Consider the following 13,675-nt stretch of genomic DNA (forward strand, 5'->3'; position numbering starts at 1 on the left):
ATGGACAATCTTGTTGCCGCTGCTGCACGGCTGGAGGCCATTCCAATTGAAGGTGACTCACCGCAGGCAGTAGAGACGCGACGGGTCAAAGAACTTCTGAGGACAGCTTTGGCCCAACAGGAAGCGTACTCATACAGCCGCGACCGAATTCACTCTACCCCCCGTCCAAGCCGGAGCTATAGCAGACACATGGATGAACCGGCAGTGTCGAGTAATGAACGACGTGGGGCACCCCGTGACAACAACCCGGCGGGTGGTGCTGATGACTCTCAGGGAGTGGTGGACCGGGCCCGCGCATGCAGGGAGGCCGAGTTAGCCACACAGCATCAGGCTCGGCAGCTCACGCCGGTTCGTCCAACCACCTTGACTGAACCTGGTGTTACTTCTAGTTCTTTGGGGGTGCCTTGCCTTATCCCCGCTTTACGCAACGTGCGCCTGCCCAAGGATTTCAAAGGCCCACGCAAGGTACCAAATTACACGGCGGATCAACCTCCAGAGACATGGGTGAGAGCTATGAGATGGCCATGGAGATGCTTGATGTAGATGATGCGGCGTGTGCGAAATACTTCACCATGATGCTCGAAGGAACGGCCCGTACTTGGTTAAAAAGCTTGCCGGCTAATTCTATCAGTTCATGGGCCCAATTACGAGCCCGGTTTATCAGCAATTTCGAAGATACCTGTAAACAGCCTATGTCGATAGTGGACTTAGCTGCATGCGTCCAGGAGGAAGGAGAATCAACGACTCATTGGGTGCGCCGGGTTTCACAAGTGTTGCACTCCTCAAACCGCATCAACACTGACACCACAGTATTAACCCTAGAAGGCAACTGCCGATTTGGACCCCTGAAGCTGAAGTTGGGACGGATGAAGCGTCATTGCACCGACATGGGGACCCTTATGGCCGCTTTGGTGAAATATGTTGATTCTGATAGTACCAAGGATCCCGAATCTGATGATGACAAGACAGGGAAAGGGAAGAAGAACAGCAGCTCCAAAGGTCAGCAACATCACTGGGCAGGCAATGGTGGAGGAGGCAAGCGTAAAGCGGATGGTAACATGGACTTTGTGGCTAATACCAACGCATAGGACAATGGCCAGCGATGCAAGGGTAGGCCGAAAAATCGTAGTGGAGCGCCCAACCCTAACCCAAACCGCCTAAACTATCTGCTAAGCCAGCCCTGTCCAAGACATGGGACGAAGGAGGCGCCGGCAAACCACCTTTGGAAAGATTGCTTTATTATGCAGGAGTTCAAGAATTCTAATATTTTCCGGTATGATCACGAATCTGGCGGTGGCTCGGGATCCGGGCCGGGTTACGGTGGAGGAAGTTCCGGTTCAGGATTCAATGGTAATCCGGGCGGACATAATGGTCAAAATAGTCAGAACAACCAGGGTGGTTACAACCAACAGCAGCAACAGTCAAGTTACCAGAGCAACCCAAAGCAGTTGAGTAATGGGCAGTACCATGTCTTCACCACTAGCTTGGACAAGCGAGACCGGAAAGTTCAGAGGCGGGCGGTCAACTCTGTTGAACCGGCCATACCACGTTATCTACGTTGGTCTGAACAGCCAATCATATGGAGCAGAGAAGATCACCCTCCCCAGGTCGATAATCCGGGTCAGTTGGCTCTGGTGGTGGTGCCTCAGGTGGGAGGTTAGAAGTTCACCAAGGTGCTCATGGATGGAGGGAGCAGCATTAACATCCTGTACTATGAGACCTTCCGTCGTATGGGACTAACAGATAAGAATCTCAAACCGTCTAATACAGTATTCCATGGTGTAGTGCCTGGCAGATCAGCGTATCCCGTTGGTAAGATAGCTCTGGAAGTGGCCTTTGGGGATGATCATGATTCCAGGTCGGAGGTATTGACGTTTGAAGTGGTGAAAATCCAAAGTCCATATCACGCCCTGTTTGGGCGACCGGCCTACGCCAAGTTTATGGATCGGCCCTGTTATGTGTATTTGCAGCTCAAGATACCGGGTCACAAGGGGACAATAACGGTTCACGGAAGCCGCAAAATCGCTTTGGAATGCGAGGAAGGAGATGCGGCTTATGCAGAGTCAGTTTGTGCCACCGAGGAGTTGAAGTACTATAAAGACAATGTTGATCCGGAGGACATGACTCCGTTGAAGAAGCCAACTACGGAGCATGATCCGGCCCTGAAGTTCAAATCGGCAGCAGAAACTAAGCTTGTTGATTTTGTGCCTGGTGATTCGTCCAAGCAGTTCAGCATCAATGCCAACTTGGATACGAAATAGGAAAGCGCGCTCATCGAGTTCATCCGTGAGAATCGGGACATTTTTGCATGGAAGCCCTCTGACATGCCAGGTGTACCGAGGCAACTCGCTGAGCACACACTTAATGTGGATCCCAAATATAAACCGGTGAAACAGTTCCTCCGCCGGTTTAACGAAGAAAGACGCAAGGCAATTGGAGAAGAGGTAGCCCGGCTCTTAGCAGCTAGCTTTATTGTTGAAGTTTTTCACCCTGAGTGGCTTGCCAATCCGGTGCTGGTCCTCAAGAAAAATGGCACCTGGCGCATGTGTGTGGATTACACGGATCTTAATAAGGCTTGTCCAGCAGATCCTTTTGCTCTCCCCCGTATTGATCAAATTATTGATGCTACGGCAGGCTGTGAGCGTTTAAGTTTTTTGGATGCATATTCTGGCTATCATCAGATCAAAATGGCAGTTAAGGACCAGGAGAAGACGGCATTTATAACTCCCTTTGGAGCCTTCTGCTATGTGTCTATGCCCTTCGGGCTCAAGAGCGCCCAAGCGACTTACCAACGGTGTGTACAAAATTGTCTTCACAAGTAGATTGGTCGTAATGTACATGTTTACGTGGATGATATCGTGGTTAAGTCCAGGGAGAAGGAGACTCTGATTGATGATTTGAAGGAAACCTTTGATAACCTGAGGACATACAAGATGATGCTTTAATCTGGACAAGTGTGTCTTTGGTGTACCGGCGGGCAAGTTATTAGGCTTCTTGGTATCCAACAGGGGAATTGAGGCTAATCCGGAGAAGATCGCAGCCATCACCTCCCTTGCTAAACCGAAGTGTACCAATGATGTTCAGCGCCTGGCAGGCCGGATTGCTGCGTTAAGCCGGTTTATCAGCCGCCTCAGTGAGAAGGCAATCCCTTTGTATCAGGTGTTGAAAAAGACGGGATCAGTTTGTCTGGAGTTCTGCTGCTGATGAAGCATTTGAGGACTTAAAACGGCAATTGGCCAATCTGCCTGTGCTCGCTGCTCCCATTGGCAAGGAGCCGTTGCAGCTATATGTTGCTGCTAATGCTCGGGCGGTCAGCGTGGCTATTGTGGTAGAGCGAAAGGAGGCAGGTAAGGAGCATCCGGTTCAACGTCCGGTCTATTATATCAGCGAGGTGCTCATTGAGTCCAGGCAAAGGTATCCGCATTGGCAGAAGCTGGTGTATGGAGTTTTTATGGCAAGCCGGAAGCTTAAACAATACTTCCAAGGGCATCCAATTACAGTGGTCAGTTCTGCTCCTTTGGGAGATATCATCCAGAACCGGGAAGCAACTGGCCGGATTGCAAAGTGGGCTATAGAGCTGGGGCCGTACGGTTTGAAGTATGTGCCTCGGACAGCGGTTAAGTCTCAAGCACTTGTTGATTTCATCAATGATTGGATGGAAATGCAAGCACCTGAAGAAAAGCCGGATCATACGTATTGGACCATCCATTTTGACGGATCCAGCCAATTGGAAGGCTCGGGGGCTGGAGTCGTATTAACCTCCCCACGAGGTGATAAGTTTTGTTATGTTCTCCGCTTAATGTTCCCTTGTACTAACAATGCAGCTGAGTATGAAGCCTTGCTCCATGGTCTCCGGATTGCTAAGGAGATGAATCTAAGTCGAGTTAAGTGCTTCGGTGACTCGGACCTTGTGGCTCAGCAGGTGTTTGGCACTTGGGACTCCAAGGACCCCCTCATGATAGCATATCATCGTGAGGTGGATATTGTTGCAGGTTATTTCAGAGGCTATCAGGTGGACCACGTGGACCGGCGGAAAATGAAGCGGCGGACGCTTTAAGCCGGCTAGGCTCTCAGCGCAAACCGGTCCCGCCCAATGTTTTTCTGGATGTGCTGCACAACCCGTCGGTGAAGATCCCTGGTGAAGAGGATTTGGCTATTCCTGATCCGGAGGCTCAATTGGTGGCAGCTCTTCATGTTATTCCGGATTGGACGCTTCCTTACCTGGCGTACAAGAACCGGGGCGAGTTGCCAAAGGATGAGATTCTGGCCCGGCAGATAATCCGGCGATCCAAGTCCATGGCTATCATCAACGGTGAGTTGCATCATTGCAGTGTATCAGGAGCTTTTCAATGTTGCGTGTCTCCTGAAGAAGGCCGTGAAATTTTGCGTGAGATTCACGAAGGAGATTGTGGTCACCACGCCGGTTCAAAGTCTCTAGTGGCTAAAGCGTTTCGCCATGGCTTATATTGGTTAACTGCTCATGCTGATGCGGAGGATCTGGTCAGACGATGTGATGGTTGCCAAAGGTTTTCAAGACGTGCTCATGTACCGGCTCAAGAATTGAGAATGATTCCAATTACTTGGCCGTTTGCGACTTGGGGGCTGGATATGGTTGGGCCTTTCAAAAGGTCCAAAGATAAGAAGACCCACCTCCTGGTGGCGGTTGACAAGTTTACAAAGTGGGTGGAGGCAGAACCTGTTAGCAAGTGTGATGCAGCCACGGCGGTTCAGTTCATCAAAAAGGTGATTTTCCGGTTTGGCTTTCCACACAGTATTATCACAGATAATGGTACCAATTTGTCCAAAGGTGCTATGAAGGAGTTCTGCGAAAGGGAGCACATCCGGCTTGACGTTTCATCAGTGGCACATCCACAGTCCAATGGTCAAGCAGAAAGAGCTAATCAAGAGATCCTAAGAGGCATCAAGCCCCGGCTCATGGCTCCTTTGCAGAGAACGCCGGGTTGTTGGGTAGAAGAATTACCATCCGTGCTATGGAGCATCAATACAATGCCCAACAGATCAATAGGATACACACCATTCTTCATGGTTTATGGAGCGGAGGTGGTTCTCCCCAGTGATATCCGTCATGATTCACCTCGTGTAACGGCTTATAATGAAGCGGACAATGAGACAGCACGGCAAGATGCTTTGGACCGGTTGGATGAAGAGCGTGACATCGCAGCCGCCCGATCGGCAATTTACCAGCAGGATCTTCGTCGTTATCACGGTCGCCGGGTCAGAACCAGAACCTTTCAGGAGGGAGATTTGGTGCTTCGGCTCATCCAAGATCAGACTTGTATGCATAAGTTATCCCCACCTTGGGAGGGGCCTTTCGTGGTCAGCAAGAATCTGCACAACGGGTCATACTATCTGATCGATATTCGAGAACATAAGGACTCACGTACATCAGAGGAGGAGACCAACAGGCCGTGGAACATAGCTCATCTTCGGCCTTATTATACCTGAGCCATTGGTTCTACTTATGTACATATTACAGCGATGTATATATTAACTATAATAAACCGGAACCTCAGCTAAAGCGGGGTATCTGTTCTTTTACATCATGTGTGGTTACACGGAGTTGTTTTAAAGCGGCTTCCGGTTTACCCCTTGAGTTCGCTTTGCTAAAAGCATCGTGTTATATCACTTGGAGGATTGGTCGTGTCCGAACCAATACCATGCCTCTTGATAGGCGAGAGCCACCAGATCACTTGGGGACTTGCTCATGTCTGAACCAATCATGTCTCTTGATCGGCCTAAGGCCACAGAATCACTTGGGGGCTTGGTCGAACCCGAACCATGACCATGCCATTTGGTCGGCATAAATGCCACGGTTTCATTTGGGGACCTGGCTGACTAGAACCATAGTTACACCTAACGGGAGCTTGGTCGTGTTTGGCCATGGTAATGCCATTTGATCAGCTTAAATAAACCTTTTTTGGCAAACGGTTTTGTCATTGCTTTGGCTTCACACTTTTCTTTGAAGGGGGGTTTTTTGCTTTTTATTGCATTTTTTAAACCGACAAAGTTTTTTAACCAATCAATTGACGGAACACAGTTCACGTCAATCCGGAGACTATTTGCCCAGTTTGATCCTTGTTGTTAACATCCTCTTATGGAGTAACACGGTATTTATTATAACCCGGCACGGTTTACATGGTAAACCAGCATCATATATATATACAGGAGTTGTATCTCCTCCAACAGTGTGGGTTTGCAAAACTCCACTTCAAGATTGGCCAAGCCAACTTCACACTCAACGATGGCAGGTATTATGTATCTCAAAAATTTGATCATATACTTAAAATTTTGTTTTGGATGTATTGATTTCATATACACAGACATCATATTCCGCCTGGCGGTACAACCGTGGTGGCACTTGACGAATTTCTCATTTCAGAAAGTGTTTTGGAAAGTTCATTACTACAGGAAGAACAAGTTATGCACGAAGGCATATCAACATCAAAGGTATCAGCTAGCCTATTACAAGGCAACATGGTGCCCATAATAATATAATTGTTTTTCACAAAGGAGAGGCAGTTTTAAAACCGTCTTCCGGTTCAAGCTTGGTCACCAGCCTGGCCTGATGGTTGTGGGTCATCCTGCGCCGCTTCAGCCTCCGTTTCTCTACCCAGTGGCTAGAAATCCACAGTTGTCCAGTCGATTCCCATTAATGCTTGAAAAACAGCTTTATCATGGATCAGCAATGACGGGTCAATATCGGGAGCGTAAGTATGCTTACGGATTGGAGGGATCAGATTCTCCGATTCATGGATTGGTGCAGCTATTCGCTTGTTCTGACTGTCATATTGCGCTTGATAATGAGACAAGTCTGCTTCCTCAGCCAACTGACAAGCTAGTGGACGTACCTCCCGGTTTATTGCTCACAGATCCGCTTCACCAAATTTTGACCCGTCTTCCTTCAAGCTAGGATAGCCCTGAGCCACTTCAATAGGATCAAAATCCGGCACCCAGGCTTTTGCCTGGATTAAGGCATTGATTGCACCGGTTCGAGCAGTAGATTTCTTCAGCTCTTCAACCTGGGCAGGAAGCACTGACAGTTTCATCAGAGTATCTTGAATCAAAGTGGGCGCCAGTTTGTTATGAGACGCGGTACAGATGATCCGCTGGGCACCAGTATACAATTGTTCAACCAATGTATAGGCGGCTTTCAATTTCTTCCGCACATCTGACCCCAAGTGACCAATGCGTGTCCCTGAAATACCATAAAGGGTTAATAAACCGGCGACTCTGTAAGAAGGCAGAGCCAAATCAGAAGGCAAGCTGGCTTACCAAAGATAGCAGTGGTCATGGCATGAACGTGCCGCTTTATGCTGGTCAGTTCATCTGTCACTGGTTTTAGTGCAGCCTCGGCATCCTCTGCTCGTTTGATCAAAGCGGACTTTTCAGTGGCCCAATCCGCGTGTTTCTTCTTGAAGTTCTCCTTAAGTTGTTCCATGGCGCTTAAAGCACTGGCCAATTCCTCTTTTGCTCGGGAGGTTTCAGCCTGTTGGGTTTTCAGGTTTTCTTGAAGATCGATGACTTGGTTTTCTTTCGTCTTCAGCTCCGCCTGCATGCATACAGATATATGCTTCAACAAATCGGTAGAAGGATTCAAGTACCAACCACATAACAAGTTATGCGCTTAGCACTTGGGGGCTAATGCATATTCGATCTTCATCTTTCAATTGTTTACAAAGTCCCAAGATCAATACAAGTATTCAACTTGGCACTTGGGGGGTAATGGCTATTTGTTCATATATATTCTGATGTGGCAGTTTCAATTACTTAAAGTACCGGTTTAACTACGCTAAGTTGAACCGGCCCATGGGGGCTACATCAACGAATTTCAAAGCATCAAGATTTATATTATTAAGTCCCGGTTTGAAAGAATATTTCAAACCGACCCTTGGGGGCTAGGAGAGTCAGCAAGAATGGAAGCATACAAGCAGGAAGGAGCATATGGAAGTTACCTCATATTTATCTTTCATCATATTAACCAGACCTGCTTCGTAGTCACGACTGGTATACAGTCGGTTCAGATAGCCGGAATGGATATCTTGGGCGTTCAGAGCAGCGTAAGTCGTCAGATCAGCGTTCCACTTGCCTTTGCCAAAGGAAGCAAATTCTTCCTTGGCAGAATGTTTGGATAAAGCGACAGAATTGCTTGGCTCAGTATAGCCAATGCCACTAATGACAACCTCATCATCCTTGGTACCGCCGGTTTGCACTGGAGCTGTTGGCTTGTCAGTAGGTTTTGCTGGACCGGTGGAGCTTTCAATCCGGATGGAACCTGTGGGCTGATGGATAGGACCTGAGGTATTAGTAGGTCTCTCTTCAGCAATAAGATCATCATCTTGCTGCGGTGGATCGTTGGGAATATCCTCAGGAATAGCCGCTTCAGCATTGGGTGTCTTGTCTGCTTCAAGAACGACATCTTCTTCGGCCGCTTTGTCCAGGCGGGCCTTCTTGCTTGGCCTAGGTTTGGCCCTGAGAAGAATAATAAAATCAAATACAGCATATGTTCTAAGGCGATGTACTGCAAACATCACAATAAGTATAGCTTACCCAAGCACCGTTTTAAGCGGTGGGAGCTGAGTAGCCGATGACTCGCCAGAAGATGAGTGGGAAGTAACCTGGTAATCGGAGTCAGACGGATTAAGAGGTTGACGAAAGTAGCCCGCTTTAGGACAAGCACTGACAAGCAAATTAGAGACCTTTGAATGGCGTTTCCGAACCGGACTATTCGGTAAACCGGCGGAGGTAACTACCTGGCCACTGTGCCGGGTTGTGCGACGAGCTTCGTGTTGTTGGGTCTTCATAAGAAATTTAGGATCCAAATAAGCAAGAGGATGAGAAAATTTAAATTTCCAGTTTGCCTGGCGGATTTTTTGTGAAGGCAAAGTTTCTGAATTGGAAGAGAGAATAATTACCTCTGCAACATCCGCGTGGCTGGCTTCGGCATCATCCTGACAAATATCATCATCAATAAGATGCATGAAAAATAAACCAAGTGAGTCAAGCTCTACCTCAAAGTCCGGATCATCCACATCATCATCAGGGGCCAGATTAGAAGATGCAGTGGTTCTTTTCCTGTGGGCAGTCTTCTTTACAGCTTTAGTCTTTTGCCGGGTTGCTCTTTCTGGTTTGTCTGGTTTTTCTGGTTTCTCCTGCGGCAGTTTTTTGCTCCAAAACGGATCATTGCCCTGATTATGCAGACACTGATATTAAACAATGACCAGACATATCAATAACATATTCAGCAAAGAGAAAAATCAAAGTCTTACAGCTGGCGGTTTGTTAGTGGCACAGAAGGGAAGCAGGCCGGTTCTAGCGCAGACGTGTTCCGGTTCATTCAGCATCTTATTCACAGCCTCTGTGATTTCTTCACCGGAGAGCTGGATTTTTGAATGTCGCAGTGGGTCATCAACACTGTCAGTATACTCGCACATCAAACCGGAGCGCTGACTAAGGGGCAGTATGCTCCATGATATCCAACAGCGAGCGAGATCAACCCCTGTTAAACCGTTGGCCATAAAGGCTCTGAGCTTTGACAGTTGGGGAGCATATTTGCTTCTCTCCTGGGCAGTCAATCTTTGAGGAAAAGGGTGTGTATTGCTGAGCCGCTCCGGACGAAAGCCAGGCAAGGGATTCTCACCAACAGGAGAGGTGTCTTTGCAGTAGAACCATGTCTGATTCCACTCCTTGGGGTGACTGTGCAGCTTGGCGTGAGGGTATGTGACCTCTTTCCTTTTCTGAATCGCCACGCTACCCAACTCTGTATTAGAGCCATCAGTAAACTCAGTACGGCGGTTTAGATGGAAAAGGTCTCTGAACAATTCCACTGTGGGCTCCTCTTGAAAGAACACCTCACAGAGCACTTGGAAGTGACACATATTTGTAACAGAGTTGGGGCCAGTGTCTTGCGGATGGAGTTGGAAATCGGCTAAAACATCCCGGTAAAATTTAGAACCGGGCGGCTTAAAGCCCCGGGCTAAGTGATCTACGAAAACAACAACCTCTCCTTCTCGAGGTGTGGGAGGGCATTCTTTGCCAGGAGCCCTCCAATGGATGGTATCTTTGCTGCCTAAAGCGCCAATCAGGACTAAATCGTCCAGTTGATCCTCTGTGACGCGAGAAGGAACCCAATTGCACTCATATATTTGCTTGGCCATGCTGGAATCTGCAAGATAGAAGATCCCGGTTCAAAAATGCATTTGATCAAGGTACGTTGGTATGTGCACTGCTAAACCGGAGACAGAACTATCTGAACCGGAGTTTCATGAAGCAGCCAACATCTGGCGGTTCAACAAGGGGACTAATGGCATATACCGGTTTGGAAAATTTTCTATAAGGTTAAACCGCCTGATCTAAGCATTTAAAAGCTGAGATTGCGGATGGACAAGTACGCAGAAACAAGTTTCATAAGATTTCTTTACAGCATTGGATCTGAAGCAAGTTCAGAAAAGAGATAAATGCTTAGAGGTTCAAAGGAGCAGTACCGAACCAATGAGAAAAATGTTCATATAGATCTATGGTTTGAGATGCATAAGTGAAGGCGAAGGTCAAACAACTATCGTTGCACAGAGTAAAAATTTGCGGATTCATCTAAAGATCTATCATATGAGCAAGATGCAGACGATGAACACTGAAGAACTGCGAAACCCTAGGCCAGATCTGCGGGGGAAAGGATAGAAGATTTACCGGAGCTGAGGAAGATGCGGAAGGTTGCCGCGATGTTCTGGTGCGCTCAGGTTGATGCAGCGGCCAAGGATGAGGCAGAGGTCGACGGCGGTGGCGGAGCTCCGAGGCTGGCGACGCGAGGAAGACGAAGAAGGCACGGAAGGAGAAAAGAAATGACCCTTCGGTCCTATTTATAAGGCGAAAGAACATGAGTCAGGCGCGACAATCAAGGGGCCACAAAACGGAGCTGTCGCCTCGATTTCCGCCGATCTATTGAACAAAGAAGCATAATGGATAGCTTCGTTATGACAGGTGACGTCACTCCGGTTTACAGCAATCAGAGAAGATGACATCATGGCGATTTACCAATTTATAAAAAGATGTTGAAGATGAAGCTTTTATTAAAGGATTGACATGAACCCGTTCAAATCAATCTGGGGCCTAATGTTGGGGATATTACTACTGGGCGTAAACCGGCCTATCTGGGCCGGGTTAACTTCGTCAGTAGTTAAGTATGTTAAAGCCCAAGAAGACAGAGGAGGGCTCAAGGCCCATAGTCGGTTCAAGGCCTGTAGCCGTAAACCGGCGTTAGTAGTTAACCTGTATTGTAAGTTAGGAATAAGTAGAGACCAAACCGGACACATCTATGAGCCGGTATTGGGACTCCGTAAGCCGACGGGGGTCACCCGTGTATATAAGGGGACGACCCGACGGCGGTTCAGGGAGAACAGACAACAACTCGAGACATAGGCAAAGCTTGTTTGCTCCCTAGTCATCGAAACCCCATCAATTCCATAACAACTAGACGTAGGCTTTTACCTTCATCGAAGGGGCCGAACTAGTATAAACTCTCTTGCGTCCTTGTGTCCGCTTTAACCCCTTCAAGCTAACCCGTCGCAATGGTTCCATGACTAAGTCCTTTCTCTAGGACACCTGCCGTGACAAAACCACGACAGTACCGGTTCATGCCACGAACCGGTACTAATGAGGCCAGTGCGGCTGTGGTCAGGCTGGGGCCCCCACGAAGACCTTTAGTACCGGTTCATGGCATGAACCGGTACTAGAGTTTCTTAGTAAGCTGATTTTCAGTCCCACCTCGCCAAGAGAGAGGCAGTATGAGCGGTTTATAAGCCGTGAGTGCAGAGACAATGACAAAGAGGCGCAATGCTCACCTGTACGTTGATTAGCTTCAAGCCTTTCGGAATAGCATAGATTGCACTGAGCTATGTGCAGTGCAATCTACACTATTCCGAAAGGCTTGAAGCAAATTAACCAGCATTGCACCTCTTTTTTATTTTTAGTAACTTATTTGAACTCCGGACTTCTTTTCTGTTCAGTATGCAGCATTCAAAGCGACGTCATCAATTCCCAACATGTTCTGACATCATTTGTTGTTTTTCGGCCATTTACCTAATTGTTTAGAGAGCTAAATGACCGTGAAATTGAAAATCACTACAAAATGAACTCTGAAAATGTTGAAACTTGGCATGGTATCATCATTTCACCCGCATAGGATGTGCAAAAGAGTAGGGAGGGTCACGACAAAAACTGGATGCACTTCGTGTACAAACTGGACAAACTCTTTCGGAGTATCAGGATTTCGGACGAGAACTCATCTGTTACACGGGCACTTCAATGTTTTTTAAACTTATTTGAACTCCGGACTTCTTTTGTGTTTAGTATGCAGCATTCAAAGCGACGTCATCAATTTCCAACATGTTCTGACATCATTTGTCGTTTTTCGGTCATTTACCTAATTGTTTAGAGAGCTAAATGACCGTGAAATTGAAAATCGCTACAAAATAAACTCTGAAAATGTTGAAACTTGGCATGGTATCATCATTTCACCCGCGTAGCATGTGCGAAAGAGTAGAGAGGGTCACGGCAAAAACTGGACGCGCTTCGTGTACAAACTGGATAAACTCTTTCGGAGTATCACGGTTTCGGACGAGAACTCATCTGTTACACGGGCACTTCAATGTTTTTTAAACTTATTTGAACTCCGGACTTCTTTTGTGTTCAGTATGCAGCATTCAAAGTGACATCATCAATTTCCAACATGTTCTGACATCATTTGTTGTTTTTCGGTCATTTACGTAATTGTTTAGAGAGCTAAATGACCGTGAAATTAAAAATCACTACAAAATGAATTCTGAAAATGTTGAAACTTGCAATGGTATTATCATTTCGGAGTATCAGAGTAGAGAGGGTCACAAAAAAACTACTCAGAAATAAATAGAAGAAATTAAATAAAGCAGAAAAGAAAAAAACTATATAAAAAATTACTCAAAAATAAATAGAAGAAAATAAATAATGCAGAAAAGAAAAAAACTATATAATAAATTACTCAAAAATAAATAGAAGAAAATAAATAATGCAGAAAAGAAAAAACTATATAAAAAATTTGTTGGGGCACTGTCCAGTGGGCCTGCCAGACCTAGGGTGTGCAAATGCAGGCCCAGAAGGGCCAGCAGACTCACAAGGCAGCGCGCCCTAGTTAGGCCCAGAAGACAGATATATAGAGAAGCTCGAAGGAGCAGCCGCGGCTGGGTTTATAAACCAGTGCGGCTGCCCTTCGCTCGGCGAGGTAGGACTAAACATTGTGCACCGCCGGTGGCAGCGCACAACCATTAGTACCGGTTGGTGGCTCCAACCGGTACTAATGATTGGGCCTTTAGTATCGGTTCATGGCACGAACCGGTACGAAAGGGGCCGTTTCCCGCCCCTTGGCCTGACGAAAATTGGCCTTTAGTACCGGTTGGTGGCTCCAACCGGTACTAAAGACCCCTCCTATATATATGGCACTTACGAAAAAATCAGTTTCATCGACCACCACTTCTTCTCGATCCAACTTCTTCGCCGCGCCCGTCGCCCATCGCGTGTCGCCCTCACTGCCCCCGCCGCCCGTCATCGCCGTCACCGCCGTCGCCCCCGCCACCCATCGTCGCCGTCACCGCCGTTGCCCCCGCCACCCGTCGTCGCCGTCACCGCC

The sequence above is a fragment of the Triticum dicoccoides genome, chromosome 7A (genome assembly GCF_002162155.2).
Source record: "Triticum dicoccoides isolate Atlit2015 ecotype Zavitan chromosome 7A, WEW_v2.0, whole genome shotgun sequence".
NCBI classification, from domain to species: Eukaryota; Viridiplantae; Streptophyta; class Magnoliopsida; order Poales; family Poaceae; genus Triticum; species Triticum dicoccoides.